The sequence below is a fragment of the Strigops habroptila genome, chromosome W (genome assembly GCF_004027225.2).
Source record: "Strigops habroptila isolate Jane chromosome W, bStrHab1.2.pri, whole genome shotgun sequence".
Taxonomy (NCBI): domain Eukaryota; kingdom Metazoa; phylum Chordata; class Aves; order Psittaciformes; family Psittacidae; genus Strigops; species Strigops habroptila.
The window spans coordinates 2676834-2704793 of NC_044301.2; the positions used below are offsets into that span (position 1 = coordinate 2676834).

The 27960-nt window shown below is 45.3% G+C and overlaps 1 long non-coding RNA gene across 1 annotated transcript; it reads left to right on the forward strand.

Annotated features, from left to right (window-relative positions):
- The first annotated feature begins 3993 nt into the window (after positions 1 to 3993).
- LOC115619214 lies at positions 3994 to 15559 on the forward strand. Its single transcript, XR_003994954.1, has 3 exons — positions 3994 to 4131; positions 13108 to 13112; positions 15546 to 15559. It is a non-coding gene; the product is annotated as an uncharacterized LOC115619214 (long non-coding RNA).
- Positions 15560 to 27960: the final 12401 nt, after the last annotated feature.

Sequence of the window (27960 nt, forward strand, 5' to 3'; positions counted from 1 at the left end):
ACATTTCTAAAATAAAGTTTGATAGATATCTGGCATATGAGAATGTAGAAGGGTAGAAGGAGAAAGGCTTGCTTATGCTTTATGCACTTTTTGCTAACAAAAATCACTAGCAATGGAAGTGGTATCTCAGCTATGTGAGAACAGAATCGTCATATAATAAATTACTTATGTTTACTCTCCCTATTATTAAGCTCAATATTTTGCAGTTTTTTTACAACATGAGTATTTCAGTATTAGCTTTGAACATTCTCTTAATGCCACTCAAAAATCATAGAATCATGGAATAGTTAGGGTTGGAAAGGACCTTAAGATCATCTAGTTCCAACCCCCCTGCCATGGGCAGGGACACCTCACACTAAACCATGTCACCCAAGACTCCGTCCAACCTGGCCTTGAACACTGCCAGGGATGGAGCATTCACCACTTCCTTGGACAACCTGTTCCAGTGCCTCACCACCCTCACAGCGAAGAACTTCCCCTGTTTAAGTTTGAACCCGTCACCCCTTGTCCTATCACTACAGTCCCTGATGAAGAGTCCCTCCCCAGCATCCTTGTAGGCCCCCTTCAGATACTGCAAGGCTGCTATGAGGTCTCCACGCAGCCTTCTCTTCTCCAGGCTGAACAGCCCCAACTCCCTCAGCCTGTCTTCATACGGGAGGTGCTCCAGCCCCCGATCATCCTCGTGGCCCTCCTCTGGACTCGCTCCAACAGCTCCATGTCCTTCTTCTGTTGAGGACACCAGAACTGTACACAGTACTCCAAGCGAGGTCTCACGAGAGCAGAGTAGAGGGGCAAGATCACCTCCTTCTTCCTGCTGGTCACGCTTCTTTTGATGCAGCCCAGGACACGGTTGGTTTCTGGGCTGCAAGCACACACTGAAGCCAGCTCATGTTCAGTTTCTCATCGACCAACACCCCCAAGTCCTTCTCCGCAGGGCTGCTCTGAATCTCTTCTCTGCCCAACCTGTAGCTGTGCCTGGGATTGCCCTGACCCAGGTGTAGGACCTTGCACTTGGCTTGGTTGAACTTCATGAGGTTGGCCCTGGACCACCTCACAAGCGCATCGAGGTCCCTCTGGATGGCATCCCTTCCCTCCAGCGTATCAACCCAACCACACAGCTTGGTGTCGTCGGCAAACTTGCTGAGGACGCATCAATCCCACTGTCCGTGTCGCCGACAAAGATGTTGAACAGGATCGGTCCCAACACCGATCCCAGAGGGACACCACTTGTTACCGGTCTCCACCTTGTTTGTGAGGGCTGTACAATGAAACCTCTCCCTTACATACAGAGTGCGACTCCTCCACCTCGCCTGCCCTGCCTATCCCTCCTGAACAGCCTGTAGCCCTCCATCCCAGCACTCTAGTTGTGGGACTCATTCCACCAAGCCTCTCAAATACTAATGATATCATAGTTCTGGGAACTCACCAATGCTTCCATTTTATCCTGTTTGTTTCTCATACCGTGTGTGTTGGCATATAAGCATTTCAGATATGCTCCTGAGCCCTCCATGCTCCCAGGAGCAGCGTAATGTTCCCACTACTATTGCCACCCTCAGGCAATGCCATGCCATCCCTTGGTTTACCTTCAGCTCTCCTGATGGTATCCCATTCCCCCATTGATTCTAGTTTAAAGCTCTCTCGATCAGTCCCTCCAGCTTACGTCGAAAGACGCATCTTCCCCATTGGGACAGGGAGCATTTACTATGCTCCTGGATAGGTGGGAAGCTTTGGGGGTATAAGTCCCCTTTTTGAAGTCTCTAAAAGATGAATTGCTGATCGGTACAAAAGCCAGGTAGTAACCTGCCTTGCAAACCAGGATGCCTACAGTTTACACAAGGTGGCAAGAAAGCATTTTAAAAGAAACAAGGTGATTGTGGCAGAGGTGGATGCACAATGGCAGGCAGATTTGCTGGATACACAACACTTTTCCAAGAACAAGGATGGTGTTAAGTACATCTAATACTGATAGACACATGCTTATATGTAGGCAGCAATGAAGTTGCAGCAAGAAGTCCAAGGGCAATCAAGAGAGACTTCGGGGTCTTGGGATGACTGGTTAAGGGATCAGGAGCACAAGTAGGGTTCTCCTCTATCCTTCTAGTTGCAGGGAATAATGAGGGAAGAAACAGGAAGAGCCAACAGATCAATACCTGGCTCCAAGCCTGGTGGCAGTGGCAGAATTTTGGGTTTTTTGATCATGGGTTGGTCTGCATGACACCAGGCCTGCTGGTGACAGATGGGGCACACCTGTCTCAAAGGGGGTAAAAGGGTCCTTTCACAGGAGTTAGCAGGGCTCATTGAAAGAGCTTTCAACTAGATTTGAAGGGGGAAGGGGATAAAAACAGGCTTGCTAGAGATAAGCCTGGGGATGTCATGCCAATCTTGAGGGACAGTGTGCTAGCGAGGTCCTTTGGTCTGCCATCTCAGTGGAGGTAGGGGATGGAGATCCATGTGGCAGCAAAAACACAAGGGTTATTGATGCATTAGAAACCATGGAAGCACCTGAGAATGGTCACGTAGGAATTAGGACTTCTCACCCAAAAAAGGTGGCAGAATAGACAGCCCAACTGAAGGCATCTACACCAATGCACGCAGCATGGGCAACAAACAGGAGGATTTGGAAGCCATTGCACAGCTGGAAAACTATGACATAGTTGCAATCATGGAAACATGATGGGATGACTAACACAACTGGAGTGCTGCAATGGATGGCTATAAACTCTTCAGAAGGGATAGGCGAAGAAGGAGAGGCAGTGGAGTAGCTGGGTGTGCTGGTTTTGGCTAGGGTCGAGCCATCAGTTCCCTGGGTAGTCCAGGAGCTCCCCAGCTAGTCTCTGCTGCATGAGACAATGGAGTGACTTGAGACAAGGTGACTGACAACTCCTGGCCCCTTCACAGCAAAGCATTTGACTAATTGTTACAAGACCTCTCCCAGTGGGAATTTCAGACAGTCCAGGAGATTCCCACAGGCAGCCCCTGCTGTGCATAGGCCAATTGATAGGCACTACTTACATGCTTCAATATCATAGAATCATAGAATCATAGCAACAGCTCATGCATGCATTGAAGTGGTCACATAGGAGGAGCCATCTGGATTATATGAATTCACTAGAAAAATAGTTCAGGAAGTACCAACTGATCCAACTGAAGACATCATTACAAGAAGTCTTACAATGGAAGATCTTCAGGAACTTCATTCTTTCATTCCAGGCTATACAGCACCGTACCAGCAACTAGGAAGAAAATTAACTTGGCTTGGTTGAACTTCATGAGGTTGGCCCTGGACCACTTCACGAGCGCATCAAGGTCCTTCTGGATGGCATCCCTTCCCTCCAGCGTATCAAACGAACCACACAGCTTGGTGTCATCGGCAAACTCGCTGAGGGCGCACTCAATCCCACTGTCCATGTCGCCGACAAAGATGTTGAACAGGACCGGTCCCAACACCGATCCCTGAGGGACACCACTTGTTACCGGTCTCCAATTGGACATTGAGCCGTTGACCGCAACTCTCTGCACGTGGCCATCCAACCAATTCTTTATCCACCGAGTGGTCCATTCATCAAATTTAATTCTCTCCAGTTTAGAGACAAGGATGTCATGCGGGACAGGGTCAAATGCTTTGCACAAGTCCAGGTAGATGACGTCAACTGCTCTGCCCCTGTCCATCAATTCTGTAGCCCCATCATAGAAGGGCACCAAATTGATCAGGCAGGATTTCCCCTTACTGAAGCCATGTTGGCTGTCACCAACCACCTCGCTGTTTTTCATGTGCCTTAGCATGCTTTCCAGGAGAATCTGCTCCAAGATTTTGCCAGGCACAGAGGTGAGACTGACTGGTCTGTAGTTCCCCGGGTCTTCCACCTTCCCCTTCTTGAAAATGGGGGTTATATTTCCCTTCTTCCAGTCATCGGGAACTTCACCTGACTGCCAGGATTTTTCGAATATGATGGACAGTGGCTTAGCAACTTCATTCGCCAGCTCCTTCAGGACCCGTGGATGGATTTCATCAGGTCCCATGGACTTGTGCACATTCAGTTTCCTAAGATGATCTCGAACCTGGTCCTCTCTTACAGTGGGCCCAAGGTCTTTATTCTCACAGTCCCTGCATCTACCTTCCAAGACTTGGGCGTCATTACAAGAAGTCTTACAGTGGAAGATCTTCAGGAACTTCATTCTTTCATTCTAGGCTATACAGCACCGTACCAGCAACTAGGTAGAAAATTAACTCTATCCCAGCCGAAACCAGGACAGCATCTACCCCTTATTCCCTACCATTTACATCATGCCAGATCCTACGCTGCCCAATACACCATTACCTTTCCTGTCTTTCTATATATATATATATATATACACACAGAGATATCATTCTCTTGGTCTATGGGCCATCCCTATAAAAGTCCTTTGATTTCATTTAGTCCATGACTTTGGGCTCCATCTGATATAACAGTGTCTCAGGGCAGGAAAGATGGCGTGTAGTGCTGGATTGTTGCCTGCTGAAGCCAGTTCTGATTCCATCACTGCTGTATTTGTGACACCCCTGTCACTCCAGAAATACAAATGGGTTCTGCCCCTTGATAGCTTGATGGCATTAGGGTATGCTGTGCACCAGGTGTCTACTAGAGCCTTGTATTCCTGAGCACCTGACATGCCAGGCCATCTAATCCACACAGTTCTGTAAACCTGATCGTCCTTCTCCTCCACCTGGCTGGAGGCAGGGCCTCTCTAGTCCTGGTCATAGGATTCTCCATTTATTTGTTGTAGAAATGGGTTAGAATTTCTTTCTATAGGATCAGTCCTTCCACTCTGTCAGGGAATATGCCCACTGGAGACTGGAACAGCAACTCTCCTGGAAGAAGTATTCTTCCAGGTTGTTTATCCTTGCAATTCCTCTAAGGCTGAGGATTAGGGTTAGGGTTCCCGTCCCACTTCCTCATGTCCTCTCTGTAGTCCCGCAGGTAAAACCACAGGGTACCCCATGGCATGTACCTTCTATATCCTCCCTCTCCAGCGACAGGGCGCTTCCTGTTATTAGCTTAGAATCTGGTCCTTACAGGTGGGGAGTAGGATCTAACTTAGTCGAGTTGCTGGACCAGTTTGTCCACAACCAAGATGAGAGAGGAAGAGATATTGTCTTTGTATTCCCAGAGCTTGTGAATCACTTCATCCACCATCAGTGGCGCTTTGTCTCTCCAGCTCATCACTGACAACGAATTGGCATACAATGATGGTGCACCTCGCAAAATTTCTGCCATATGGGTCATGTGCACAGGACTTTGTCTGGATCTGTGGGTAACTGCACATTGTTTGGGTCATAATAAATCATCTCTAGCACAGCTAATTCCCTCAGGTACTGGATACCTCTCTCTATCGCGTTCCACTTGCCTGGGCGACATATAACATCTTCCTTGAAGGGATACCTTTCCTTCACGGCTGATAGGAGTCACCTCCAGAGGGTGAGGACTTGTGTCCCTCTCCCAGTCACCTTGTCAATGTCCCTTCCCTCAAAAGTGATCCCAGCTGCTTGGCTTCCCTACAATCTAATTCCAAACTGCTAGCCCCGTTATCCCAACATTGGAGCAGTCAGGTAAGTGTGCTCACATGGGCAACAGCTGAAATCTTCGCATATCCCACAGCTCAGTCAAGGCTAGGGATCAAGAGGTTACCTCTTGTTTTGCCTCTTTCTCCTGTTCTTGTGATGACCCTGCTTTGTCCTGCTTCACTAAATGTCAAGTTTTGTGTCCATTTCTTCTTGTGTATATGGGCAACTGATACCGGCACAGTCTGTGTCTTTGGTTAAGCCGCAGTGCCTATCGCCGGGGTTGGGGTAGCCGCAGTGCCTGTTGTTTTGTTGTGAGGTCCAGAGACCTTCTTCTCCCCTTGAGGGTACTGAATAGTGTTGAACAGGGCTTAGTTTGCATGGGTCAGGCCCCAATATGTTGCAGTAATTTGTGTCTCTCTGGAATTGCCTGGGTGACACCATACTTTTTCCAAATATTTTACTAGCTTTACCAGGTTCTGCACTTGTTCAGGGGCGAAATTCCAAAGCACTGGAGGTGCCCACTGGCCTAGGTACTTGCCCATACTATCCCACACACCCTGCCACTCATAAGATCTCTTGGTGGTATTCTTAAATAGTTGTTTAACCTTAAGCAAAACTTGAACCATATTCAGTAACATGCTGGTTCCTAGCAAAAAGACCTTTTTTTTTCAAGGATATTCAAAGGATAAGTAAAATCTTTAAAAGTCTTGAATGCTACTGTAATCAGCCTAGAAGAGGAAGGAAGGAAGGAAGGAAGGAAGGAAGGAAGGAAGGAAGGAAGGAAGGAAGGAAGGAAGGAAGGAAGGAAGGAAGGAAGGAAGGAAGGAAGGAAGGAAGGGAGTTGCATCGGAGTTTTGTGGATTGATGAACATCAGCCTAATAAGGACAAAATAACTCAGATTTAGTCTGTTCAGTCCTCTTCAGTTGTTATGACCAGGGCTTTCTAATCTGTGGAGATTGTAATGAGATCGACAGTATCTAGTCTTGTGGGATTCAGCGTAACACCTTCCTCCTGCTGGAGTCCTTTGGCCAAAGGACCAGTTAGTGCAGATGTAGGAAAAGTGTCTGTCCCTGACATCAGCTGTTAATCATTCGGGAATTTCAGAGGGGTCAGTAAACCAACAGCTCTGATGAGCATCCCGTGCAGGTGGTGGGTGTCCCCGGCAGAGACACCGCGTTTGGCTTCCCTACAATCTAATTCCAAACTGCATGGTGGTCAGAGCATTTCCAATTGAAGACTGAGGCAAAGAAATCATTAAGAACCTCAGCCTTCTCCAAATCCAGGGTAGCCAGTTCTCCCGTTTCCTTCCAGAGAGAGCCCACATTATCCCTAGTCTGTCTATGTTTCCTACATATCTTTAGAAGCCCTTCCTGTTATCTTTCACATCCTTGGCCAGACTCAATTCTAACTGGGCCTTAGCTTTCCTGACCTGATCCCTAGCTTCCCAGACAATGTCCCTGTATTCTTCCCAGGCCACCTGTCCTCACTTCCACCTTTTATAAGCTTCTTTTTTCCCCTCTGAGTTTCCTCAGCAACTCCTTATCCATCCATGGATGTCTCCTGGCCCTCCTGCTGCTCTTCCTTCTAGTTGGGACACAACACTCCTGAGCTTGGAGTAGGTGATCCTTGAATATCAACCAGAAGTCTTGGGCCCCCCTGCCCTCTAGGGCTTTATCCCATGGAACCTTACCGAGCAGGTTCCTGAAGAGGCCCAAGCCTGCTCTCTTGAAGTCCAGGGCAGTGAGCTTGCTGTGTGCCCTTCTCACTGTCCTGAGGATCTCAAACTCCACCATTTCATGATTGCTGCAGCCAAGGCTGCCTTGGAGCATCACATTCCCAACCAGCCCCTTCCTGTTGGTGACCATGATAATAATATCAATACGCAGTTTAACAAGTGAAGACAAATAGGAAAGACTGATGCTAATAAGTCTGCACATTTCCATACCAAAGCTAAATTTTTCAGTGCATGTGTTTGTGTATCCAGCAGTAGGAAATTGCAATCAACTTCCTTTTTTGTCACATATGTGCACATCAGCCTTTTGAAAAGTGGTTTGGTTGCTGAAGAAAGGGCAACTTACAGCTTTGGCATCACTGTTTGAAGATTCCAATCCACAACAGATCAGAAGATTTTTACAATGGCACATTCCTCTGGGCTCCCTAACATCACTATGCAGTAACAGGAAGAGGTACTCTCACAGCCAGTCTGTCACAAGCATAGTATCGATCCCTCCCCCTCCACCCTTTTTCCTCTAGGGAGACCACTTTTGGAGGGTGTTACTCAATGTTCTCATCAGGAAACCTGACATAGATCAGTCACAATGTAAAAGTGAAATTAAAGTGTTACTAAGGCTACTTGTAATACTAAAGGAATGGATCTATGTGGTTTAGGGAAGAACAAATGTAGGAAAATAGAGGGATAAACAGAATAAAAAGGGCTAGTTGTGTGCAAACAGCTCCTGATCTGTACACTTGCCCAGCCATGCCCTGAACCTGATCAGCACTGTCTGTCCTGTCTTCTCATTAAACTTTGTTTCTAACTCTTTCCCTGAGACTCTCTGTCCTGTGTACAAGTGTGTTTATGGAGATCTCAGTGCCAGCAACTGGAGTGGGACCATTGGTCAAAGGGCCTGTGTGTCTGGATGAAGCTGTTGGTGCTGTTTGTGTTTGTGTGAGTACTGTGTTTCTCTCTGTGTAGAGCTGTGTGGCCAGCAATGTGTATATATATATGTATATACATGCTGTATACATGTCTTAGTATGTGTGTGCATGTTCCTCCTGGGAATACATTGTCAGTGTTGCTATTGGTTGGACCTGGTGACATACAGATGTAGCAGCCTCACCTCTGTTGGACTATTGGATACAGCTTTACCTAACATTGCTGGAAGGTAATTATGAACTTCATTTAAGGAACAGATAGCAGGAGAGATAAACTACTGAAAAACAGTCTGTTTTCAAACAAGTGTCCTTAGTTATAAAAGAAACCTGAAAATTAGGAGACTAGACAGACTTGACATTAGGAATCATTTCTTTACAGAGAGGGTGGTCAAACAGTGGAACAGGCTTCCTAGAGAGATGGTCAATGCCCCATGCCTGTCAGTCTTTATGAGGCATTTGGACAATGCCCTTAATAATATGCTTTAATTTTTGGTCCTCCCTGAAATGGTCAGGCAGTTGGAATAGATGATAGTTGTAGATACCTTCCAACTATTGAAAAATGTGACTCAGTAGCACTGGAAGTGATAGGCTTGCAATTAAATTTTTAAACATCCCAAGCTCACGCTCACAGATTTTTCTTTTATACTTGTGGTGGATTCACCGCAGCCAGCAGTCAAGCAACCACACAGCCACTTGCTCACTTCTCCCACACCCCCCGCAACCTGGTACATTACTAAAAATTTAAGATGTGATTGCCTTGTTTCTCTATCTCTATGAACTACTGCAGATCTTTCAGGATGACTAAGTTCTGCAAGTGAAATATGACTGAGATGGGAATTGATTTTTATTCAGAATTGTTTGGTTTATAAAGTATATTGTATATGAGCACACATACATCCCTATCTCAATCCCCTAGCAAGTCCAAGTAAAACCCAAAATAACACCTGACAGCTACACAGTCATTAAAAATACCACACATTGAGCCTTTTGGTTTTTTAAAACCCGTCTGTAGATCACAAAGCAGCAAAACCAATAAAGCATTTTGAGAAAGCACAGGTCACCCTAAGGCTGCAAATAAAGTTTAAGAAATGATGCATAGCTGAGAGAAAGAGACCATGAACTGCCTCTGGAGAAGAAAAAAAATCAACACCACATAGCCAGAGGAATTGCTATGATTGTAATGCAACCCACTAGATGCAAGAAACTCATAACTAAGACAAACATGACAATTCCCTTAATCCTCTTCAATTAAAGAAAAAATCTTGATCCTGACACCAAAAGTTTTTGTTAAAATAATGGTCACATTTTTCAGATTTCTCTATCAGCTTGTAGTCCAAACTGCAACCAAGAGTTTTGTCTTTGCTACACAACTGTGCCTTTAAGACCTGCCGTTTATGTTTGTATCCATGTTCACATAAACAAAATCACAGAATAACTAAGATTGGAAGGGACGTCTGAAAATCTTTGGTCCAACCCCTTATTCAAAGCAGGGCCAACTTAAAGCAAGTTGTCAGGGCCTTGTCCAGTCACCGTTTTAACATCTCTAAGGATGGAGATGCCACAGCATCTCTGTGCCCTTGTTCTACTGTTTGACCACACTCATGGTAATAAATTAATCCTAAAATCTAATCAGTATTTCCCCTGTTGCAACTTGAGTCCATTGCCTCTCATCCAAAGGCTGCACCTACAACAGTAGTCTTGTTCTATCTTCTCTGTGTCCTCTGATCAGGCAGCTGTAGACAAGGATAAATTCTCCCCTTAGACTTCTCAAGGCTAAACAAGCTCAATTCTCTCAGCCCCCTAACCATCTTGGTAGCCTCTGATGGACTCAATCCAGCATGTCAATATTTTTCTTGTACTGGAGAGCCCAGAAGCAGACACAGTACTGCAGATGTGATATCACAAGTGCTGAATACAGGGGAGTAGTTGCTTCCCTCATTCTTCAGCCTAATGCAACCTAGTATGTGGATTGCCGCCTTTGCTGCAAGGAGACACTGCTAATTCAGGGTTAACTTTTCTACCAGTTCTGCAAAAATATTTTCTATCCAGTCAGACCACAGCCTGTCCTGCTTCATGGGGTTTTTCCAGCCCAGGGACAGGACTTTGAATTTTCCTTTGCTGAGCTTCATGAAGTTCCTCTCAACCCATTTCTCCAGCCTGTAGAGCTCCCTCTGAATAGCAGCCCTGCCCTGAGAGCACATTATGTCCCATTGTCCAGGTTGTTAATAAAGACATTAAATAGCATCGGCTCCACTATTGGCACCCCTGTAACACCACTAGTAACTGGCTACCAGTTGGACATGGTACCACTGGTCACAAGCCTCTGAGCCTGATAGTCCAGCCAGATTTCCATCCACCCTTATATCCACTTATCCAGTTCATATCTCACTGCTTTGAGTATAAGGGTGCTATTTCTGCTCTCATGAGACCTCACTTGGAGTATTGTGTACAGTTCTGGTGTCCTCAACATAAGAAAGACATGGAGCTGTTGGAGCAAGTCCAGAGGAGGGCCAAGAGAATGATATGGGGGCTGGAGCACCTCCCATATGAAGACAGGCTGAGGGAGTTGGGGCTGTTCAGCCTGGAGAAGAGAAGGCTGCGTGGTGACCTCATAGCAGCCTTCCAGTATCTGAAGGGGGCCTACAAGGATGCTGGGGAGGGACTCTTCATCAGGGACTGTAGTGGTAGGACAAGGGGTAATGGCATTAAACTTAGACAGGGGAAGTTCAGGTTAGATATAAGGAAGAAGTTCTTTACTGTGAGGGTGGTGAGGCACTGGAACAGGTTGTCCAAGGAAGTTGTGAATGCTCCATCCCTGGCAGTGTTCTAGGCCAGGTTGGACGGAGCCTTAGGCAACATGGTTTAGTGCAAGGTGTCCCTGCCCATGGCAGGGGGGTTGGAACTAGATGATCTTAAGGTCCTTTTCAACCCTTACTGTTCTATGATTCTATGATTCTATTATGAGAGACTGTGTCAAAGGCATTTTCTAAAGTCAAGGTAAACTACACTAACTTCACTTGTCTCATACACACAGCCAGCCATCTAATTGTAGATGGCAATAAGGTTGAACAAAAATCATTTGCCCTTGGTAATGCCATACTGGCTGTTCCAAATCACCTCCCTGTACAGCACATTTTTGAAAATGGTTTCCAGGGAGATTTTTATAAACCTGGAAGTCTCTGAAACACAAGGTATGTTGGGGCTTGTCCTGGTTTCAGTTGGGATAGAATTAATTTTCTTTCTAGTAGCTGGTGCAGTGCTGTGTTTTGGCTTTAGCCTGAGTATAATGTTGATAACACACCGATGGTTTAGTTGCTGCTAAGTAGTGCTTACCCGAATCATGGACTTTTCAGTCTCTCATGCTCTGCCAGTGAGGGGGGGCACAAGAAGCCGGGAGGAAGCAGAGACAGGACAGCTGACCTGTACTAGCCAAAGGGATATTCCATACCACAGCACATCATGCTCGGTATAGAAACTGAGAGGAGTTAGCTGGAAGGGGCCAGGGTATTGGCTTATGATATGATAGAATCACTGGTCATGAAACTAACCAGGTATGTGCACTCAGCATTGCCATCACCTCTGTGCTTTGGGAGTCATCTATTGGGAACTATTAATAATTAAACATTTTGCTTTTTCTCCTCGAAAAGCTAACCTATGAAGTCATTCAGGGTGGCCTGCAGTGCCCGGAGCTGGGTGGGCTCCATGGCATACTACATGGCAGGTAGCAGGGCTGAGAGGGCACCCGCTGGTGCCTCCCCCTTCTCCTTCTTGGGCCCTTGCAGGGGGTTCCCCTTCCCCTTGGGTGCCTTCTCCTTCTCTTTTTCCTTCTCACTCTCCTTCTCCTTGTGCTGTGGTGGGGGTGGCTGCTGTGGCTGCAGGGTAGTTGCCAGTGGCTGCTGCAGGGCTACAGTTGCTGTGGCTTGTGCCGAGGTGGGTGAGCTCAGCGTGGCCGGGGGCTGCTTCTTTGGTAATCCAGAGGTGGGGAGGCCAGGAGAAGGGACACTTGTGTTGGGCAGGCCCATCAGGTTGGGTTTGGGAGAAGTTAAAGCTGCAAGAAGGAGGAAAGAGAGGTGAGGACAGGCAGAAAGCACAAGGTGGGGTGACCCCAGGCCCCCTCACAGCCACCCCTGCACCACCATCTCCTCTGCACAAGGGCAGCGAGCACCTGGACCTCCTGTGCCACAGCAGTGCAGATCAGAGAGCCTGTCCACCACTCCCTCTGGGACAACTGCTCCTCTCCTCACTCCCCAAGGCCCTGTGCCAAGGGGATGCGCCTCGACAGCCCCCATCACCAGCAGCACCAAACGTGGTGTCTCTGCCAGGGACACCCACCACCTGCACGGGATGCTCATCAGAGCTGTTGGTTTACTGACCCCTCTGAAATTCCCGAATGATTAACAGCTGATGTCAGGGACAGACACTTTTCCTACATCTGCACTAACTGGTCCTTTGGCCAAAGGACTCCAGCAGGAGGAAGGTGTTACGCTGAATCCCACAAGACTAGATACTGTCGATCTCATTACAATCTCCACAGATTAGAAAGCCCTGGTCATAACAACTGAAGAGGACTGAACAGACTAAATCTGAGTTATTTTGTCCTTATTAGGCTGATGTTCATCAATCCACAAAACTCCGATGCAACTCCCTTCCTTCCTTCCTTCCTTCCTTCCTTCCTTCCTTCCTTCCTTCCTTCCTTCCTTCCTTCCTTCCTTCCTTCCTTCCTTCCTTCCTCTTCTAGGCTGATTACAGTAGCATTCAAGACTTTTAAAGATTTTACTTATCCTTTGAATATCCTTGAAAAAAAAAGGTCTTTTTGCTAGGAACCAGCATGTTACTGAATATGGTTCAAGTTTTGCTTAAGGTTAAACAACTATTTAAGAATACCACCAAGAGATCTTATGAGTGGCAGGGTGTGTGGGATAGTATGGGCAAGTACCTAGGCCAGTGGGCACCTCCAGTGCTTTGGAATTTCGCCCCTGAACAAGTGCAGAACCTGGTAAAGCTAGTAAAATATTTGGAAAAAGTATGGTGTCACCCAGGCAATTCCAGAGAGACACAAATTACTGCAACATATTGGGGCCTGACCCATGCAAACTAAGCCCTGTTCAACACTATTCAGTACCCTCAAGGGGAGAAGAAGGTCTCTGGACCTCACAACAAAACAACAGGCACTGCGGCTACCCCAACCCCGGCGATAGGCACTGCGGCTTAACCAAAGACACAGACTGTGCCGGTATCAGTTGCCCATATACACAAGAAGAAATGGACACAAAACTTGACATTTAGTGAAGCAGGACAAAGCAGGGTCATCACAAGAACAGGAGAAAGAGGCAAAACAAGAGGTAACCTCTTGATCCCTAGCCTTGACTGAGCTGTGGGATATGCGAAGATTTCAGCTGTTGCCCATGTGAGCACACTTACCTGACTGCTCCAATGTTGGGATAACGGGGCTAGCAGTTTGGAATTAGATTGTAGGGAAGCCAAGCAGCTGGGATCACTTTTGAGGGAAGGGACATTGACAAGGTGACTGGGAGAGGGACACAAGTCCTCACCCTCTGGAGGTGACTCCTATCAGCCGTGAAGGAAAGGTATCCCTTCAAGGAAGATGTTATATGTCGCCCAGGCAAGTGGAACGCGATAGAGAGAGGTATCCAGTACCTGAGGGAATTAGCTGTGCTAGAGATGATTTATTATGACCCAAACAATGTGCAGTTACCCACAGATCCAGACAAAGTCCTGTGCACATGACCCATATGGCAGAAATTTTGCGAGGTGCACCATCATTGTATGCCAATTCGTTGTCAGTGATGAGCTGGAGAGACAAAGCGCCACTGATGGTGGATGAAGTGATTCACAAGCTCTGGGAATACAAAGACAATATCTCTTCCTCTCTCATCTTGGTTGTGGACAAACTGGTCCAGCAACTCGACTAAGTTAGATCCTACTCCCCACCTGTAAGGACCAGATTCTAAGCTAATAACAGGAAGCGCCCTGTCGCTGGAGAGGGAGGATATAGAAGGTACATGCCATGGGGTACCCTGTGGTTTTACCTGCGGGACTACAGAGAGGACATGAGGAAGTGGGACGGGAACCCTAACCCTAATCCTCAGCCTTAGAGGAATTGCAAGGATAAACAACCTGGAAGAATACTTCTTCCAGGAGAGTTGCTGTTCCAGTCTCCAGTGGGCATATTCCCTGACAGAGTGGAAGGACTGATCCTATAGAAAGAAATTCTAACCCATTTCTACAACAAATAAATGGAGAATCCTATGACCAGGACTAGAGAGGCCCTGCCTCCAGCCAGGTGGAGGAGAAGGACGATCAGGTTTACAGAACTGTGTGGATTAGATGGCCTGGCATGTCAGGTGCTCAGGAATACAAGGCTCTAGTAGACACCTGGTGCACAGCATACCCTAATGCCATCAAGCTATCAAGGGGCAGAACCCATTTGTATTTCTGGAGTGACAGGGGTGTCACAAATACAGCAGTGATGGAATCAGAACTGGCTTCAGCAGGCAACAATCCAGCACTACACGCCATCTTTCCTGCCCTGAGACACTGTTATATCAGATGGAGCCCAAAGTCATGGACTAAATGAAATCAAAGGACTTTTATAGGGATGGCCCATAGACCAAGAGAATGATATCTCTGTGTGTATATATATATATATATATAGAAAGACAGGAAAGGTAATGGTGTATTGGGCAGCGTAGGATCTGGCATGATGTAAATGGTAGGGAATAAGGGGTAGATGCTGTCCTGGTTTCGGCTGGGATAGAGTTAATTTTCTACCTAGTTGCTGGTACGGTGCTGTATAGCCTAGAATGAAAGAATGAAGTTCCTGAAGATCTTCCACTGTAAGACTTCTTGTAATGACGCCCAAGTCTTGGAAGGTAGATGCAGGGACTGTGAGAATAAAGACCTTGGGCCCACTGTAAGAGAGGACCAGGTTCGAGATCATCTTAGGAAACTGAATGTGCACAAGTCCATGGGACCTGATGAAATCCATCCACGGGTCCTGAAGGAGCTGGCGAATGAAGTTGCTAAGCCACTGTCCATCATATTCGAAAAATCCTGGCAGTCAGGTGAAGTTCCCGATGACTAGAAGAAGGGAAATATAACCCCCATTTTCAAGAAGGGGAAGGTGGAAGACCCGGGGAACTACAGACCAGTCAGTCTCACCTCTGTGCCTGGCAAAATCTTGGAGCAGATTCTCCTGGAAAGCATGCTAAGGCACATGAAAAACAGCGAGGTGGTTGGTGACAGCCAACATGGCTTCAGTAAGGGGAAATCCTGCCTGATCAATTTGGTGCCCTTCTATGATGGGGCTACAGAATTGATGGACAGGGGCAGAGCAGTTGACGTCATCTACCTGGACTTGTGCAAAGCATTTGACCCTGTCCCGCATGACATCCTTGTCTCTAAACTGGAGAGAATTAAATTTGATGAATGGACCACTCGGTGGATAAAGAATTGGTTGGATGGCCACGTGCAGAGAGTTGCGGTCAACGGCTCAATGTCCAATTGGAGACCGGTAACAAGTGGTGTCCCTCAGGGATCGGTGTTGGGACCGGTCCTGTTCAACATCTTTGTCGGCGACATGGACAGTGGGATTGAGTGCGCCCTCAGCGAGTTTGCCGATGACACCAAGCTGTGTGGTTCGTTTGATACGCTGGAGGGAAGGGATGCCATCCAGAAGGACCTTGATGCGCTCGTGAAGTGGTCCAGGGCCAACCTCATGAAGTTCAACCAAGCCAAGTTAATTTTCTTCCTAGTTGCTGGTACGGTGCTGTATAGCCTGGAATGAAAGAATGAAGTTCCTGAAGATCTTCCATTGTAAGACTTCTTGTAATGATGTCTTCAGTTGGATCAGTTGGTACTTCCTGAACTATTTTTCTAGTGAATTCATATAATCCAGATGGCTCCTCCTATGTGACCACTTCAATGCATGCATGAGCTGTTGCTATGATTCTATGATTCTATGATATTGAAGCATGTAAGTAGTGCCTATCAATTGGCCTATGCACAGCAGGGGCTGCCTGTGGGAATCTCCTGGACTGTCTGAAATTCCCACTGGGAGAGGTCTTGTAACAATTAGTCAAATGCTTTGCTGTGAAGGGGCCAGGAGTTGTCAGTCACCTTGTCTCAAGTCACTCCATTGTCTCATGCAGCAGAGACTAGCTGGGGAGCTCCTGGACTACCCAGGGAACTGATGGCTCGACCCTAGCCAAAACCAGCACACCCAGCTACTCCACTGCCTCTCCTTCTTCGCCTATCCCTTCTGAAGAGTTTATAGCCATCCATTGCAGCACTCCAGTTGTGTTAGTCATCCCATCATGTTTCCATGATTGCAACTATGTCATAGTTTTCCAGCTGTGCAATGGCTTCCAAATCCTCCTGTTTGTTGCCCATGCTGCGTGCATTGGTGTAGATGCCTTCAGTTGGGCTGTCTATTCTGCCACCTTTTTTGGGTGAGAAGTCCTAATTCCTACGTGACCATTCTCAGGTGCTTCCATGGTTTCTAATGCATCAATAACCCTTGTGTTTTTGCTGCCACATGGATCTCCATCCCCTACCTCCACTGAGATGGCAGACCAAAGGACCTCGCTAGCACACTGTCCCTCAAGATTGGCATGACATCCCCAGGCTTATCTCTAGCAAGCCTGTTTTTATCCCCTTCCCCCTTCAAATCTAGTTGAAAGCTCTTTCAATGAGCCCTGCTAACTCCTGTGAAAGGACCCTTTTACCCCCTTTGAGACAGGTGTGCCCCATCTGTCACCAGCAGGCCTGGTGTCATGCAGACCAACCCATGATCAAAAAACCCAAAATTCTGCCACTGCCACCAGGCTTGGAGCCAGGTATTGATCTGTTGGCTCTTCCTGTTTCTTCCCTCATTATTCCCTGCAACTAGAAGGATAGAGGAGAACCCTACTTGTGCTCCTGATCCCTTAACCAGTCATCCCAAGACCCCGAAGTCTCTCTTGATTGCCCTTGGACTTCTTGCTGCAACTTCATTGCTGCCTACATATAAGCATGTGTCTATCAGTATTAGATGTACTTAACACCATCCTTGTTCTTGGAAAAGTGTTGTGTATCCAGCAAATCTGCCTGCCATTGTGCATCCACCTCTGCCACAATCACCTTGTTTCTTTTAAAATGCTTTCTTGCCACCTTGTGTAAACTGTAGGCATCCTGGTTTGCAAGGCAGGTTACTACCTGGCTTTTGTACCGATCAGCAATTCATCTTTTAGAGACTTCAAAAAGGGGACTTATACCCCCAAAGCTTCCCACCTATCCAGGAGCATAGTAAATGCTCCCTGTCCCAATGGGGAAGATGCGTCTTTCGACGTAAGCTGGAGGGACTGATCGAGAGAGCTTTAAACTAGAATCAATGGGGGAATGGGATACCATCAGGAGAGCTGAAGGTAAACCAAGGGATGGCATGGCATTGCCTGAGGGTGGCAATAGTAGTGGGAACATTACGCTGCTCCTGGGAGCATGGAGGGCTCAGGAGCATATCTGAAATGCTTATATGCCAACACACACGGTATGAGAAACAAACAGGATAAAATGGAAGCATTGGTGAGTTCCCAGAACTATGATATCATTAGTATTTGAGAGGCTTGGTGGAATGAGTCCCACAACTAGAGTGCTGGGATGGAGGGCTACAGGCTGTTCAGGAGGGATAGGCAGGGCAGGCGAGGTGGAGGAGTCGCACTCTGTATGTAAGGGAGAGGTTTCATTGTACAGCCCTCACAAACAAGGTGGAGACCGGTAACAAGTGGTGTCCCTCTGGGATCGGTGTTGGGACCGATCCTGTTCAACATCTTTGTCGGCGACACGGACAGTGGGATTGATGCGTCCTCAGCAAGTTTGCCGACGACACCAAGCTGTGTGGTTGGGTTGATACGCTGGAGGGAAGGGATGCCATCCAGAGGGACCTCGATGCGCTTGTGAGGTGGTCCAGGGCCAACCTCATGAAGTTCAACCAAGCCAAGTGCAAGGTCCTACACCTGGGTCAGGGCAATCCCAGGCACAGCTACAGGTTGGGCAGAGAAGAGATTCAGAGCAGCCCTGCGGAGAAGGACTTGGGGGTGTTGGTCGATGAGAAACTGAACATGAGCTGGCTTCAGTGTGTGCTTGCAGCCCAGAAACCAACCGTGTCCTGGGCTGCATCAAAAGAAGCGTGACCAGCAGGAAGAAGGAGGTGATCTTGCCCCTCTACTCTGCTCTCGTGAGACCTCGCTTGGAGTACTGTGTACAGTTCTGGTGTCCTCAACAGAAGAAGGACATGGAGCTGTTGGAGCGAGTCCAGAGGAGGGCCACGAGGATGATCGGGGGCTGGAGCACCTCCCGTATGAAGACAGGCTGAGGGAGTTGGGGCTGTTCAGCCTGGAGAAGAGAAGGCTGCGTGGAGACCTCATAGCAGCCTTGCAGTATCTGAAGGGGGCCTACAAGGATGCTGGGGAGGGACTCTTCATCAGGGACTGTAGTGATAGGACAAGGGGTGACGGGTTCAAACTTAAACAGGGGAAGTTCTTCGCTGTGAGGGTGGTGAGGCACTGGAACAGGTTGTCCAAGGAAGTGGTGAATGCTCCATCCCTGGCAGTGTTCAAGGCCAGGTTGGACGGAGTCTTGGGTGACATGGTTTAGTGTGAGGTGTCCCTGCCCATGGCAGGGGGGTTGGAACTAGATGATCTTAAGGTCCTTTCCAACCCTAACTATTCCATGATTCTATGATTTTTGAGTGGCATTAAGAGAATGTTCAAAGCTAATACTGAAATACTCATGTTGTAAAAAAACTGCAAAATATTGAGCTTAATAATAGGGAGAGTAAACATAAGTAATTTATTATATGACGATTCTGTTCTCACATAGCTGAGATACCACTTCCATTGCTAGTGATTTTTGTTAGCAAAAAGTGCATAAAGCATAAGCAAGCCTTTCTCCTTCTACCCTTCTACATTCTCATATGCCAGATATCTATCAAACTTTATTTTAGAAATGTTGCAGAATGTCTGAAAGACAGAGGTACTACTTTTTCCATTTTCAATTATTAATTAGGCTCAGGGTTCCTTAAATATTTTGACTGCCTGAATGAAAAACTACAACCAATGGTATGTACGAAACTCTAATAAGTTACCTAAATTATCTTTGTCTGCATAGCTTTGTGTTGACTATACAGCCAGCTCAAAGGTTCGGCAAAATCATAGGTTGGACACTAAAATTTGAGAAGTTTGGTTTAAAAAATTATGTAAAAAATATGTCTAATTTCCTCTTGTCATGTTTTTTTCCTCCAACTTCTTGGTTACATTTAATGGATTTTTATGTTCTTCACAGAAATGTTGTCTATAAACTTTGTATTGAGTGCCTTGCAGAAGACATTGCATTTGAGGATTTAGTGACCTCATAGTTAGCGGTGATATGGTTGAGAGCCTCTGGGTGAGGATTAGGGGGATGGAAAACAAAGGAGATGCTGTAGTGGGTGTCTACTACTGATCACCCAGCCAGGATGTTAGCACTGATGAGTTATTCTATAGGCAATTAGGAGAAATTTCTGGATCAGTAGCCCTTGTCCTTATGGGAGACTTCAACTTTGCAGACATCAACTGAGAATATCATACTGCTGTGATGAGCAAGTTCGGGAAATTCCTGAAGTTTGCGGAAGATAACTTCTTGTCACAAGTACTCAGTGAGCCAACTAGGAAAGATGCCCTCCTAGACTTGTTGTTTGGGAATAGAGAAGGACTCATGGGGGATGTGATGGCAGGCGGCTGTCTTGGCCGCAGTGATCATGAAATGGTTGAGTTTAAAATTTTCAGTGTAATGAGGAAAAAGGACAGCAGAGTTGCTACCTTGGACTTCAAGAGAGCAAACTTTAAGCTACTCAGGGAGCTATTTAGCAGAGTACTCTGGGAATCTGCTTTTGAGGGCTTAGGGGTCCACAAGTGCTGGTCAGTTTTCAAGAACCACCTTTTAGAAGCGCAGAAGCAGGCAATTCCAGTGTGTCACAAGTCAAGCAAGCGGGGCAGAAGACAGGTTTGGCTGAAAAGGGAACTCCTCATGGAGCCCAAGAGGAAAAAGAAATTGTATGATCTCTGGAAGCGAGGTCAGGCTTTTCAGGAAGATTACAGAGCCGTGATTTGCATATGCAAGGAGAAGACACAAAAGGACAAAGCTCAATTAGAGTTGAAACTGGCCAGTGTCGTGTCAGACAACAAGAAAGGCTTTTTTAAGTACATTAATAACAAGAGGGGGGGTCTAAAGAAAACGCTGGACCAGTACTTGTTGAAGATGGTCACCTGACTAATAGGGATGAAGAAAAAGCAGAGACATTCAGTGCTTTTTGTGCCTTGGTCTTTAACAGTACTGACACACCTTGGGCTGCCCGGTCCCCTGAGTCAGAGGAGAAGTGCAAGAACAGTGACTTTCCCTCTCGTCACTTGCCGAAGCAAACAGCTCCAGAGAAGGCTTGTTCTGCAGTGGAGCAGGGGCTCGAGGCAGACAGGGGCATACAAGGGGGTTTCCTGAGCAAGGGAAACCCAGGGGAGTGCCAAGACCTGCCGGGAGCCAGCAGCTCACATGAGAGCGACTGACATTGCATGGGCAGGGCCAGGAGTAACAGCGGCCACCCCTCGCTCCCACACAAGGCAGCCCTAGGGAGCACGAGCGACCAGGAGCGAATACAGCAGGCAAACAGAGCGTGGCCTGTCAGTTTGCGTGGGAGGGTGCCTCTTCGAAGGAGGGGCATTCCACCGGCCAAGTGCAGGGACTTGGAGCCCACATAACCCAGCAACTGGGCACCGTTCTGTGACCATCTGCACAGGTCAAGGGCACTCATCCTACCTGACCTTCAAGGCAGAATGGTGGGCACTCATCTGAGAGCAAAGGCTGCAGGTCCAGCTGGGAGGTCTGCACCATCTACCCCGGTGGTGGCCAATGCCTCCAGCCAGGTTGTGAAGAACTGTCTCCTGTGGGAGGGACTTTGCGGTGGAGCACGGGAAGAGTGTGAGGACAAAGGAGCGGCAGAGATGAATTGTAATGAACTGATCCCAATCCCCCATCACATTCCTTGTCCCCCTGCAGAGGTGTGAGGGGGAGGAGGTAGAAGAGTCAGGAGTGAATTTGAGCCTGGGAAGAAGGGGGGAAGGTGCTTTTAGGTTTTGTTTGTGGGGTTGTTTTTTTTCACTATCCTACTCTATTTTTATTTGGCAATAAATTAAATTATTCTCCCCCAAGTTGTTTCTGTTTTGTTCGGGACGGTAATTGGTGAATGACCTCCCTGTCCTCATCTTGACCCATGAGCTTCCCCTGTCTTGCTGAGGAGAGGGAGCGAGAGAGCAGCTTGGTAGGCACCTGGCAGCCAGACAATGTTAACCCACCACAGAAATCTAGATTCACTTCAAGGTCTACTTGTAAGCACAAATGCTAACAGTTTTAAAAAAGCTGTGAGAGCTAGATCAATTTTTGTAGTTTTCAACTGGTATAATTTTTTTAGGTTCAAACCAAAAATCTATCTAGGTTTAATGGCCATTTATTACATTTATGTACTACTTCAGTAGTCTGCAACAATTTAACAATTTCAGTGTATTGAAATCATGCATGAGGGGTGTTCAGGCTACCAGGGAGATTCTACCCTTTTTTTTTTTTTTTTTTTTGCTATTTTTTTCTTTCCTAAAATACAATTATGGGATTACTTGAGGAGGGAGTGCATAACCAAAACACATGCTCTTAATCATTCTTTCAATTTGAAAATTGAGGGGTTACAACTTTTATAAAAAATTAACTTTGAAGATCACGTCCTTGAACAAAATAAGTTTACAGCAAAGTGAACGTACTCACCAATTTACTGAAGTTCACATATGATTCCATATGATTCTTGACTTTCTTCTTTAAAAGCAAGAATAAAATCTTGAAAGCAATTTTAATGTCTGATAATTTTTGTTTAACTAAAGTAGTGATGGCAATAAGCAATGATTTGTTACATTTTTTATTCTTTTTTTTCAAATAACTATGTTGGGAGAGGTGTCTAAGGAGATCTTGCACTGACAATGATTTCTGCCTGTGCCTGGTCTGTGTTTTGTCAAGCATTCTTACAAGATCTTTGATCAGTCCTCTTATGGTCCAAAGCAATGTGGACCACAAAGATGTATAAAAATGCTGTATGTGAAATTATGAAAGAAAACTATCCACATTTCAAAACTTCAGAAACAGTGAGAAATTGTTAGGGTAAAGCTTTAGGTACATCTTCCACAAGGAAACCATGTAATAATGCAGGTTTACAAATGAGACAGCTTTTTTTTTTTAAGTGTCTTTGTTCAATGGAAAGAGGGATGCTCTTTTTTCCACAGTGTACAGGTTCTGTACATGTATTCATTTGCACGTTAGCCAAAAGCTGTTCCCAGCTTCTAATTATTTTGGTTCAGTACAGCTTAGTCCTTACTTAAGTTTGTGTATATGCATTTTACTGCATATGCTTGTTTTGGATTGATGAAATGGTGCTAATTTTGTTATCTTTAAGTGTTTAAAAAAAATAATCTGGGTGAAATTATTATTTCTGGCACACTGAAAAAATGTCTCTCTGCTGCTTATTGTCTTGAATATAAGAGCTGATAGTCTGATACAGATGTTTGGCAAGTAAATATCTCTTCTGTGTAAAAATAGTTTCTGGCTGGTACAATTGTCTATATTTAATTTTAGTGTTCATACAAATTGGGTTTTCATTTTAATGATTTTTTTTCCTTTCTCTCCCCCACTTCTCTTGTAGGTAGCATTGGCACTTCGTTTCAATGCCAGTCAATCCATCAAGATCACATTTGCAGCAATGACAGCGACAAGGTGAGGTTTGCATAAATGTTCCATTTACAAGGTGCATTTTTTAATTAATTACATTGATTTTACTGTACTAATAGTGTTTGTTCTCCAGGCCACGTAACTAACTTTCAGTGTTACACTTTGAAATCTCTCTGGCTTTTTAAGAAGTATATGTACTTACTTCGCTCAAGACGATCTTTTAGTTGATTAAAGAGATATTTGTCTTGTAGCATATTTTTCTTCTTGCTTGCATTCCCTTGCTATTCTAAACATTTGTGGTTTACCATACTGACCCTCACAGGTAATAAAGAGTGGTAATTTCATAGTTAATACGTTAGGCACAGTAACGTGTCTTACTCCTATCTCTTGTGTCTTCTGAGGTTTGAGCTAGTTAACAATGCTGAGAGGTTTTTTGCAATGGCTTTCTTTTCTATATCTGGAGGTGGCGACTCCAGGTTTTACAGACAGGAACCTATTGTTCATTACTGTAGCTTTAAAATATCATCCTATCTAGCACCATCCAAGTCTTTTCCTAATCTTTTAGGTAGGGATCATGCTCTCACACTGGATTGCTTTCAGTCTGTAGAGATGTGCATTGGAATTGTTGTGTTCAGTGTCATATCAGTAATGTATATGTGGGCTATATGATGTATCCGTAATATATGTGCGGAATACAGAAGAGAAAAGTTTTCAGGTTGAATTACTGTCAAGACTTGCTTTCACGTTTCTGTTCTTGTTTGTGGTTTGTTTGGTTTTTTTTTTTTCCTTAACAGTTCCTCTCCTTAATATCACAAATTGATTAACATTAGTCCAATATGTAACGTGTAACACTGTTTCCAAGTTCAACACTGTATAATAAGCCTTCTTGCTGCCTTGAGAAGCATGGGAAAGGGCATATATTAGTCAAATTTAATTAATCTTTCTTGGAATTTGGAATGCTAGCTGCCTGTCAGTGCTCTGGTAACTGCACAAATCCTTGTGTTTTGAATTGGTGGAATAACTTAAGAATCAGTTTGCTTATAGCATTTTCAGCTCATTCCAAAACTAAGTTTCTTTTCAGAATGACTCTGCATTTTTTCATTATTTGGAAGCATGTCCAGATTTGGAGTCTAGTTATCTTTCAAATATTGGACAAACATGCTAGTTACAACTTGTTAAAAAAAAAACAACCCCAAAACCTTAAAATTTCCAGTTGATTTGGTGGTCATCATCAGGGAGAAGCAAGAGTGAGTGCTCCACAAGAGCAGGCAAGCTGGGAGCTGAGGGCGACAGCAAGGCACAGAGGCAATGTCCTCAACAACAAGGGGTGCAGTCTCACAGCACCTGAACAACAAGAGCAGAGCAGGTCTGGTGACAATAACCAGTGTCAGTTACTGTCCAGTGATAAGCAAGGCCTTAGTGATAAGGCGAGTCCAAGGTCAAGCCAGGAAATCAAGTCAGCAAGGCAAGGACAGGATCAACAAGGTACATGGCCAGGTACAAGTGTACATAGCATACCTACAGTGTAGTTCAGGCAAGGACCAAGGTCCAATGGCCTGAACTTAAATGCAGCTCCTGAGTGAAAGGGGTAGCCCCTGCACTGAGGCTTTTCGCAGCTCTTTCTCAGCAGTCTGATCCTAGGTTACACAACTGTGCTATGTCAGAGCTGGCCTTGAGTGCAGGCAGACAAACCCTAGGTGGGGAGGGGGGAAGAGGTTGCAGAGTCTGTTGGTGCACTCTGGGCCCTGGCAGTCATACGCTATGGTAAAATAAGACAGTTACGTTCCCTTATGGTGTTTCCAAGGTCTGAAAAGCTTCTTTCTAACTATAAATGGGGGGGGGGAAGTCAAATTACTTTAGCTATTTTATTTTTCTACAGTGTTGGATCTATTTTCAAGGAAAGCTAGGGATTATGTTGTAGCTTTGCCTTAAGTAATGGGCTTCCTCAATAGGAAGCCTTTGCTGTCTGTCTTGGAAATTTGACAGGGTTGAAGGTCACTTCTAGGTGATACATCAGAAGTGTGGAACAGATGGCGGAAATGTGGACAAAAGTATTAGAGTTGAAGATTCTGTGGTCAGGATTCAGTTGTACATTCACCGTGTGCTGTTGCATACTCACACACTGAGTGTTATTTAAAGAAACTGATTTATTGCAGTCTTCTGCATAAATTAATGCTCATTTGGGGAATCGCTCAAACAGGACTGCCAGTTGTTTGGATGTCGACAGGTGTCTCAATTGCAAGGGTTCTTGTAATGGCATCTTCAGCTGGATCAGATGAGGCTCCCTAAACTGTTGTTCTGTAAATTCTCATAATCTAGCTGGCTCCTGGTCCTATAATACCGGTCTAGCGTATGCATGATTCAGGGAAGATAATAATGTATGTCCAACTTAAAAACTGTTTTAATTTCAGTTGAGAATTCCGTTTTTGGCATGTCACAAAATTTTGGGAGGGTGAGGGAAAACACAGCAGGTTTAAATTCTAGAAGACTATATAACTTTTCTTGAGTTGCATGACATAAGATCTGTTTCCATACTGATAGAACAAAGGGACTAGAAATTTTTTTGTTTTCATGTTTATTGGAAGGCAGGAGGGGGGACTCCACCTTTCTTGTTGGTATTGATTCTGTATCAAATTAGAACACCGAGTTGTAAAAGCTGATAAAAGTAAAACTAGTCTAAAACGCAGGAAGAATGCGATTTGGATGCATTGCAGATATATATGTGGGTTTGTCCCCAAATGTCAGTTTTATCTTTATTTTTCTATGAGAAAACGTGAAACTGTCTTGCACTTTATAGGAGAATCTGGTGATTTCCCCAGTAAAATGATTATTTCTTCTCAAGAACATTCATGATTCTACCAAACTTGAGCTATAATACTGTTTTTTAAAAGCAGTAGGTTGCAATAGTGAGGTACAATAGCAATCATCTCCTACCCCTTTCTCCCAATACTCTATGTGTGTCTATGTGAATAAGGATTTCCACACCAATTACTACATTTTGTTGACTCAGCACACAAGAATCTTAAATTGGTGTTCAGTGAGATCAGCAGGAAACAGAAGACTAGGATTTCTTCATGTGTGGCCTCATGGCATAAAAAAAAAAAAAAGAGTAATTGATTGGTAATACAAAGAACCTGCTTAAGCTCACAACATCAGAAGGCAACAAATGATTATAAACAAGTCTTAAATTGCTGTTCTGGAGGTGCAAACTTTCAAGTATCAATGCATGAATCATAAGGACTTGGGGGTGTTGGTCGATGAGAAACTAAACATGAGACAGCTTCAGTGTGTGTTTGCAGCCCAGAAAGCCAACCGTATCCTGGGCTACATCAAAAGAAGCGTGACCAGCAGGTCGAAGGAGATGATCCTGCCCATCTACTCTGCTCTTGTGAGACCCCACTTGGAGTACTGCGTACAGTTCTGGTGTGCCCAACATAAGAAGGACATGGAACTGTTGGAGCAAGTCCAGAGGAGGGCCACGAGGATTATAAGGGGGCTCAAGCACCTCCCATATGAAGACAGGCTGAGAAAGTTGGGCCTGTTCATCTTGGAGAAGAGAAGGCTGCATGGAGACCTCATAGCAGCCGTCCAATATCCGAAGAGGGCTTACAGGGATGCCAGAGAGGGACTGTAGCAATAGGACAAGGAGTAATGGGTTCAAACTTAAACAGGGGAGATTTAGGTTGGATATAAGGAAGAAATTCTTCACTGTGAGAGTGGTGAGGCACTGGCACAGGGTGCCCAAGGAAGTTGTGAATGCTCCATCCCTGGCAGTATTCAAGGCCAGGTTGGACAGAGCCTTGAGCGATATGGTTTAGTGTGAGGCGTCCCTGCCTATGGCAGGGGGTTTGGAACTAGATGATCTTAAGGTCCTTTCCAACCCTGACCATTCTAAGATTCTAATTTATCTCTCTCTCATATGGTGACCACAGAAGTGAATAATGGGTTGTTAGGGCAATAGTCCATGAAGTACTGTTTACCGTTGCCAAAAGCAGATGAAACTAGGGGAAAGGTAATTCCAGCAGGGGGAGATCACTACTCATAGACTACCTACCCCAGGTATAGCACCTCCTCAAAAGATTAAGGTAGTGACAATCTTAAAAATTGGAGTGAGCATGCATATTAATCTACATGTTAGGCGAGTAAGTTTTATCCAATCATGTAAGTGAATAACAATACATATGTATTAGAAGATTGAATATGTTAGTGTTTGGTGTATAAATAATTATGATTTGAGAAGCATTGGTGTGCTAGCTTTGTGGAATTACCACCTAGCATCCATCTCTGCAGACACAAAATAAATAAATACCTCAACCCTGTGTGTTTATTGGTTCTTGCACGCTGGGTGAAAGAACCCAGATTTGGGACAACAGTGTCTTGAAATGCTTTATTACCTATAGACTGATGACAGAGGTTCCCTTTTCACACAAACCATGGTTAGCAAGGGCTTGAATGAAAGCTGAGAGGCAGAGGCTCAACCTAAATATGATGGCAGTGATTCTGGGAACAGGGGGGTTGGAACTAGATGATCTTAAGGTCTTTTCCAACCCAAACCATTCTATGAGTCTATGATTCTATATTGCTTCAGATGTGTTGGGTTGCTTATTAATTTCTATGAATTAAATAGTCAAAAAATGAATGTTTTAATACTTATTAAAAGAAACACAACCTGTGTTGCAATATAAAATGTACCCTATGAAGTGTGGTATTACAGTTCAATTTTTTGTTTTTTAACCACACACAGAACCATTAGTTATTGAAAATGGAGATAAAGAAGATCTCCATACCCGAATTTTGTGTTTGGGTCTCAAGAAAAGCATTTTTTGGTACTTCTCAGACCCAATAAGGATGCAGAGGATAAAGAAGGATAAGCTTCCTAGGTAAGCTCCATCCTTGGCTCTTTAGACAGTTGAGAATGATACTTCCCCCCCCTTCTTCCCCAACCCCACTCCACAGAACAAACATGTAT